The following is a 7809-nucleotide window of genomic DNA, read 5'->3' as shown; positions in this document are numbered from 1 at the left end:
ATCAAAAGAAATAAGAAAAAGTTCATCTGCGCCAAACTGCGCCGGACTACTTTAATTACTGTATGAAGTTGGTAGTTCGCCGAAACTGAGAACCAGTATTCTGAATATGACACTCACGCATCAGCAAATTATGAATTAATGTGAAAAATTTTCAGACAAAAGTTGTTCAAATCATTTAATAGAAAAATGATAAAATAAAAAATTGAGTATTCTATTTAAAAATTAAAGGTGTATTTCACTTTCAAAAAAATTTTTTTACAATTAATTTTACTATTATTTGCCTCCCTTCGAACCATGCAACTTTTGCCAGAAATTTGCAAAAAGCAATTATCGATTATTTCGGAGCTACGTGAACACGGCCGTGGCAACGCTGAGGCGCGCGGCGACTCACTCACGCACACTAGTAGACGCGTGGCTCACGAACGTGCGTCCGTTTAAAAAGCGATGTGGATTCGCTAATTTTTAAATAATAATAACTACTTTGTGGGGCGTGACTCGAAAAAATGGTTCGGGACTCTTCGACTCAGTTTTTCATGAGAAATATCACTATACAGGGTGTCGGATTCGATATGGACGACTCCAAAGATTATAGTAGATTGGGTTAAACTGAGAAGAAAAGTTATATACCATTTTACAAAATCCGTAATTATTATTGCATTATTAAGAAAAACGTCTGAGCCAATAAGTGCACGGAGGAGCGGAAGGCCGGACTCGGCAGACATGCAAAATGGTGTGTTTGTTGACATCTCTCAAGAATCGATAGCGAGAGGTGGAGTCACGCATCGATCGATGAGAGACGGGGGCGAGCGGGGAGCGGTGAGCGGGCGAACGGCGCGCAGCGAAAGAACGCGCGACATATGACACCGTGCCGAGATGTCAACAAACACACCATTTTCATGTCTGCTGAGTCCGGCCTTCCGTTCCTCCGTGCACTTATTGGCTCAGACGTTTTTCTTAATAATGCGATAATAATTACGGATTTTGTAAAATAGTATATAACTTTTCTTCTCAGTTTAACCCAATCTACTATAATCTTTGGAGTCGTCCATATCGAATCCGACACCCTGTATAAATGGTGGGCGCGAATTAGAATACACCCTGTATACAAAATGAGACCAGCATACTCTAGGGACAACATATAAGGACAATATCGTGCAATTAGAACTAAATTTAATAGCCTAGAAAAAAGATTACTTCTAATAAACGCAAGTCCAGAAATCCAAGTCTAGAAGAAGAGAAAAAGAAATAGTTGCAGGTTTTTTCGAGAGGGGTCGCTGTCAAATATCCCATACAGCACGCATGTTTAAAAGACAACTTTAAGACATCTTTAAGTTGTCTTTTAGATATGTATGTCTATAGATACATGTGTGCTGTCCGGGATCTGTCAAATTGTCAGTAAAGCCATGGTGTTGACGATGCTAGAATTCGATCCAAAATCTCGGTCTGAGCGACATGTAGCTAATAAAATTGCTGCTTTTTCGTAAAAATTGCAAATTGATTTTATAAATTTCTCGGGCCAAATTCCAGCATCGTGAACTTTGAATTAAAAATGTCGATCATTGACGTTTTTAATTCCGTCTCCTAACTTGTCGACACTGATCGAGTTCGTCAGCGGCTTTAGGATCCCCTTACTTCATTCCATTTTGTAACGTATGTGTTACGTTATAACGCAGAATCAATAGGATATCACAGATAGTAAAATTAAATAGTAAAAAGAGTACAGTAGTCTTCTTGATACAATAATTTTTTAAGTCTTGTAATTTTTCATGCGTGCCTACAACTTTGAATACATTAATTCCAACTAAATCAGTTTCTTCTCAGACTTTCTCGAATCAATGCAAGTTTCGAACAATAGCTACACCGAAGGCTGTATCGTGTAATTACGCGCTTAGGCTATTGTCGGATAACAGCTGAGAATATCGAAGTTTCAAAGTGGCATTTAAGCCAAGGAAGCTGTTAGTTAACCTCTGAGCTTTGTTGTTCGAGCCGAGCGAGAGGAAAAATTCACGTTAACCACTGCCCTCCTTTAGAAACGCGTACACATCGGACCGAATAGCTTCACTTGGTTCTACACTTCAGGCCCCGAAGTCATTATGTCGCAATAGCCGATGTTCTCATTATTCTTCGTTGCGCTCTTCTCACTCACACAATCGCCAATCACGCCAACCGTGCGAATTAACAGTAAAACCTCTGTTGCTAGATCATTCGGTGCAACGAGGCATGGTCGACGTCATGTATCACTCAAGGCTGAAAGGCGAAAATCAAAAGGCGATTACCCGGCTTGTATCCGGCCAGCATACGCTGAATCTCAATCCCCTTTTCTCCCCCCCCCCCCGCCGGCAATAATCTCTCTTTGCATCTGATACTGCATAGCGATGCAATTGATCGTATTAACAAATCACCCCGCCACTCTTCCTAATGTATGCGTGTCTGCCCAGGCTTAAATTCTCGGCACGCGAAATCGTCGGCATTCCTTCTTCAACCTTTCTCTCTGCGCGCGATTCCTGGTTCCCGTCACAGCTCGGCTTCTCGAACCGAAGTTCCCTCTCGGTTCTCGATCGGTAGAATGAAAATGGTATCGCCGAAAGATATCGTTATCCGGCGGTTACACGCGAAATTTGAATGCATAATGGTCCGATAACTCTTTTTCCAACGCAGGTCGCTCGGATCTCCCGATCGCGATCCGTTTCGGATGCGTGCCGCGCTAATAATGCAATTCATTTCGCTTTCATTTCCACGCGTCTCTATCTCGGAATAGCATTAATTATCAAATATAAATTGTGTCAGTGCGCGTCGCATTTGAACAGGTGGACTCATGCATAAACATGTCCTCCCGATCTACGATCCCCAATTGGTCATGTAATTTTAAAAATGTAATATCGCTACATTGTACCGTGCGTCGTGGGCTTTTTCGTTGTTAATGACGCAATCATGCCGCCCGTCCCTTTTACCGGACGATGTTTCGAATTAACAAATTGCCAGCACGCCTCTCGTCGTTCCACAAATGCAATTTCGTACCGGTTTTAACTTTAAAGTTCCGTGCGTGTGCATACTAATTCTACCCAGCCTGGTTTTTTATTCACTGCTTTATCAGCGACATTTTATACTCTTTCGAGCCAATTTTGAAGGTAAAAAGCACGACGAGAATTCAAATTACATTAGTTAATTATATCTTCAACTCTTCCTGTATCGCAACGAGGTTTCAAAATTTCATAACGATCAACGATATATGCTGATCTAATAATACTGGAATTAATGAATACTTCTGAGTAATTTGGAATTATACCGTTGCGAGATAATTTTGTCATAATAATCGCCTTTTTTTCTCAAATAAAATACGACACGCGATAAAATGACAATGGAGAGTTATTGGAAAACTTTTAAGCAGGTTATTTGTCAGGCGTAATGGATAATGTAATTCCTCGCATCCATTCTTGTCGCAATTCTATCTCGGGGTTTGGTCCTACAGGCGATAGCTACCAGAAGAACGAAGAATCGGAACAAGTTTTATGATCTGATATTGATAGATGAAGAGAGAGAGAGAGAGAGAGAGGGGGGGGGGGCGAGGAGCATTGAAAGAAACGCACCGGCGGGTCCTCTACTTCAGTGTCGCGTTCCCCGGACGCTGACAGTGAAGAACTGACCGTCGGTGCCGCGGAGATTAGTTCCGGTTTTTGAAGGATCGACCATCGTCCAGCTACACGGCCACCAAACATCACGCCGGTGAGAATGCGCGCGACGGGCGACACCCGGCATGAAAAAGCCCGGGTCGAAATCGTACATCGAAATAGAACAAATCGTCCGCGATGTAACAGTGACATCGCGATATTTGTCAAAAGCAAAATCGCTTTAAACCTTCTGTTATTACGGAGGCTCGAGGCGTAAAAAGGGATGACGAATGTTGAGCGCACAGTTGACAATTGTGAAACGTGTAATGGCCACGCCTTCGAATTTTGCGGGGCGCGTCGCGGAGCGCTCCGTGATGTGTCATACATAAATTGAAATTCACATATTAAATGCAAGTAGAGAATTGATATGTGCCGACCATACGCGCATTAAATTTAATGAATGGCCGCGTATCTATCTCTACGAGCGCATACTCCATTTACAACGCTGCAAACCGCAATGATGCCGATAATTCATCGTGGTTTCGCATAATTCGTCGATGTACATATCGTTCCCCGATCACCGGCGGAATGTTCGCATTATGTATTAATGGCGGCTCAATGACTTCCAGCGCACCTAAAAAGAATATCCGAATTGATGAAATAGTTTTCGTACATTTCCCCCGTTTCCTCCGTTCGTTTGCTTTCAGGGACTCCAAGGTCTCCGAGTGGCGACCGGGAATTTCAAAAATCACCGCCTTTATCGCGAATGCGGCACGCGGGATCCGCGCTGCGTGCAAACTCAAGTGACGTCGTACACGAAGCGGACCACGAGGCAGGAAGGGAGAGTCTCAGGGAGCCGCTATAAATACGGTAATAAATCGCCGCCATAAATCGCTGGCTTTGTTACCGGCGGTATCGATATCGTTGTCGACCCCGCTATCGGATCCAGGTTAGATCTCGGCCGGCGACGAGGATGACAACGAGGAGGAAGAAACCGAGAAGGAGCGAACACCCCCCCCCCCTTGTACGTGTAGGACGAGGCACGGGCGCGTTTCCATAAGAGGATGCAGGGGGGGAGAGGATGCTCTCGATAACGCTCTTGTTACTCCGGACGCGGACACGTCGCGCCCCATGTATCGGAGTCCTCGAGAAGAGCCAGACCGAGCCGCTCGATCTGTGTAGATAGGACGCGACCGATTCGCCATCCCCAGACATCTTGGCTCTCGTCGCTGGAGGGTTTGTCCATCGTTTCGTCGCGGAATCGAAAGGTGTCGTCGTCGACGAGGGAGAGTGTCAAGGTTGCGAAGGGGCGCGACTCCGCGTTTTACATGCCGGCCCGGGGAGGGAATAAGCTCCAATTTAGCTTTTCAAGCTTCTTTTCAGGATTAAAAGCGAGTTTATTAGATGAAGGGGAAGACTTATTCCTTGGAAGAAACTAGTACTTTTCAGGTGAAGGAAAGTTGCCGTATAAAAGATATAAAGAAGAGCAACGAGTGTCAATTATCTCGAGTTTAGCAGAACGAGATACATAAATTCGAAAGGCACCTTAATCCCGCCACGCCGTAGAGCCCCTTCGTATTTATTTGTCGCGAAACTTAATAGATCGTCTAATGGATTGGGAGTCAACAATTTCTTACGGTCCGCCTTCGGGGCAATACTTTGCGCGTTTTGTTTGCCGCATTCCCGTGGCTCCGACTGCGTTTCTTCAATAAAACTCTTCACGGTTCCCCAGATACCCCGGACTCGTGTTTTAATTTCAGGCACTCGGAGCGCGTCGTCTCTCCTCCTTCTTTTAGGCCGTCTGTATTTTACTTGTTTCTCGTGCTCTCTTTCTGCCCGATCGAAGACCCAACAGATACCGGTGGACCTTATCTGTCGTGGAAATTTCATTTCCTCTCATTGTTTCTACATCGGACTCTCCAGACAGCTTCATCGCGAGAGTAAGAGAGCGAGTTCAAGTATCTATACCGCTATATCTAACATTATTCGGTATTAGACTCTGAGAACAAAAGAAACTTAACGAAAGTTGTTTCTTCTTCTGCTAGAAAGCCTCGTCGATTCCTCGTTCGTTCTTTCCGAAGAATATGCCTGATCGAAAGGCGCAAACAACCGGGCGGAATCTCCACCCGCCGATTGTGTCGTATCACTCCCCGTGACCATGTGCACTTGTTCGACGAAGGGACACCTCGCTTTGTGTGTTGCGCGGGACCGCATTATCGCTTGGTACGCCGGATGCGCCCCGGGCACTCCGAAGTAGTCTGGCGCTATCGTATTCTTTCGTCTCCGTTGGATTTGCACGCGCCTCGCATGCGTGCGTGCATACGTGCGTGCGTGCGTGCTTGTTGAGCCGTAGGCGTGGTGAGACTTCCCGTAGATTACACAGCCGCGTCGCGCGACGTGCCTTCCTCCCGGTACCGCGCGCGCAGGAAAATCGACGGGGCCAAACCGAAAAAGTCGGTACGAGCGGTTACGTAGCCGCGGGCGCGCACTTTATTTACGACATTATTTCCGAAGAATCCGCCGCGCGCGCCCGCCGGTACGCCCGTCGCTCGCGCGGTGGCAATTTGGCCGCGCGGCCGTGTTACCCGCTAGCCGAGCCGATGTAAATGCAAATACAAATGCATTTAAACCGGCCGCGATCTCTCTCTCCTCCCTCTCCTCCTCTCAACCACTGTCTATCTCTTTCCCGTCGCTTCTCGACCTCTTCTCTACTCGTGCGTCCGTGATTCCACGCCGCGTCCTCGCCTCTCGCTCCAGCGAAGCCGAGCCCTATCCGCGGCCGTAACCGTTAATCCGCGCCGCAACTAACCGCGCTCGAATGAGCGAGCGCGGCTACACGTGCGCGCGGGTTTTTGAGCCCTCCCTCGACAGACTTAATACTCTCCGTGGTCCACGAGCCTTCGAGCTCGAGAGGCCGCGTAGACGCCAGCCCCTTCTTCTTCATTATCCTCGACGGGTGCCGTGTACGCGCGGTTAACTCTCCTTTGGCCGAGCACGCCTCGAAGATCCACGGACCGGGCGGACGAGCTTGCGGAGCGTAACTAATTTCAGGCATGTACTTTGTCGCCTTAATTAGGTATTTTAATGCGACGTGTGCGCGCATGACGTTGTCGCGAGACAGAACAGCCCGTAGTCCGTTCTATATTTGGACTTCAGATAGACCGGAGAGTGGTATTCACCACGCGTCGCGTTCCGCGCCGCGTGAGGTGAGGGTTACGCGGCTCTACATCGTCCCGCTTCCCGATGAATTTATTAATACACCCTGCGTAAGATTGGGGACAATTTTCAATGATGAAGTAGAAGATGGAAGAATTCCAAAAAGGTTGTGAAGGAAAAACGACGTAGAAAAGAAGGGGAATGGGGGGGGGGGGAGAAACAAGAGAATTTGTGAGAAATTAACCCTTGAAGAGCCGCGTGAAAAATACTCACCATGAGGGGTAAACTCGCTCTGTTGAACTTTTATTCTAATAAATCAATAAATTGGAAAATATTTATTCTAAAGTTTTTAGGGTCGCTAATATCAGATCTGATGTCAAAATTAATCGAGGTTCGATTCCAAATCTGTGCAGACTCGAAATAATGAATTGTAAGAGAAAACAAAATGGTCTTTGTATTGACACAATGTGAGGTGCAACAGTATAGGTGTGCGAAAAATTAATGTATGAATTATAAGTTACAAGCTGTACAAGATGAAACAAACGATTTATATTCTATCAACGCACTCTTCTTCATTCAGCGAACAAACGTGTCACGCGAATCGTTTGGAATTTTTCAACCGCACGCAATATTTTTTACATTCATCTTCTACACAGAGAGAATTTTCTCTTAAAATCTCGGTTCTAGCATCGTCAACACCATGGCTTTACTAACACTCTGACAGATGTTTGGCAGCGACCTCTTTCGAAAAAGCCTGCAACTCTTGTTTGCTTCTTCTAGACTTGGATTTCTGGACTTGTGTTTATAAGAAGTAATCTTTTTTTCTAGGTTATTAATTTTAGTTCTAATTGCACGATATTGTTTTTATATGTTGTCCCTAGAGTATGCTGGTCTCATTTTGTATATATTTATCGTAGAATTCTTGTATCAAACAAATATTGTCGTCAAGTGTATAAAAAATTAGTAAAATATTTAATTTTTTTTTCGTTTTTGATATAAAGTCGACCAGCATAGTCTTTGCTGCGTGCTTTAATTCCGTAAAAGA

Source organism: Vollenhovia emeryi, unplaced genomic scaffold, assembly GCF_000949405.1.
Source record: "Vollenhovia emeryi isolate VEMERY1.0 unplaced genomic scaffold, V.emery_V1.0 DF939272.1, whole genome shotgun sequence".
Lineage (NCBI taxonomy): Eukaryota > Metazoa > Arthropoda > Insecta > Hymenoptera > Formicidae > Vollenhovia > Vollenhovia emeryi.
This window is presented reverse-complemented; position numbering follows the sequence as displayed.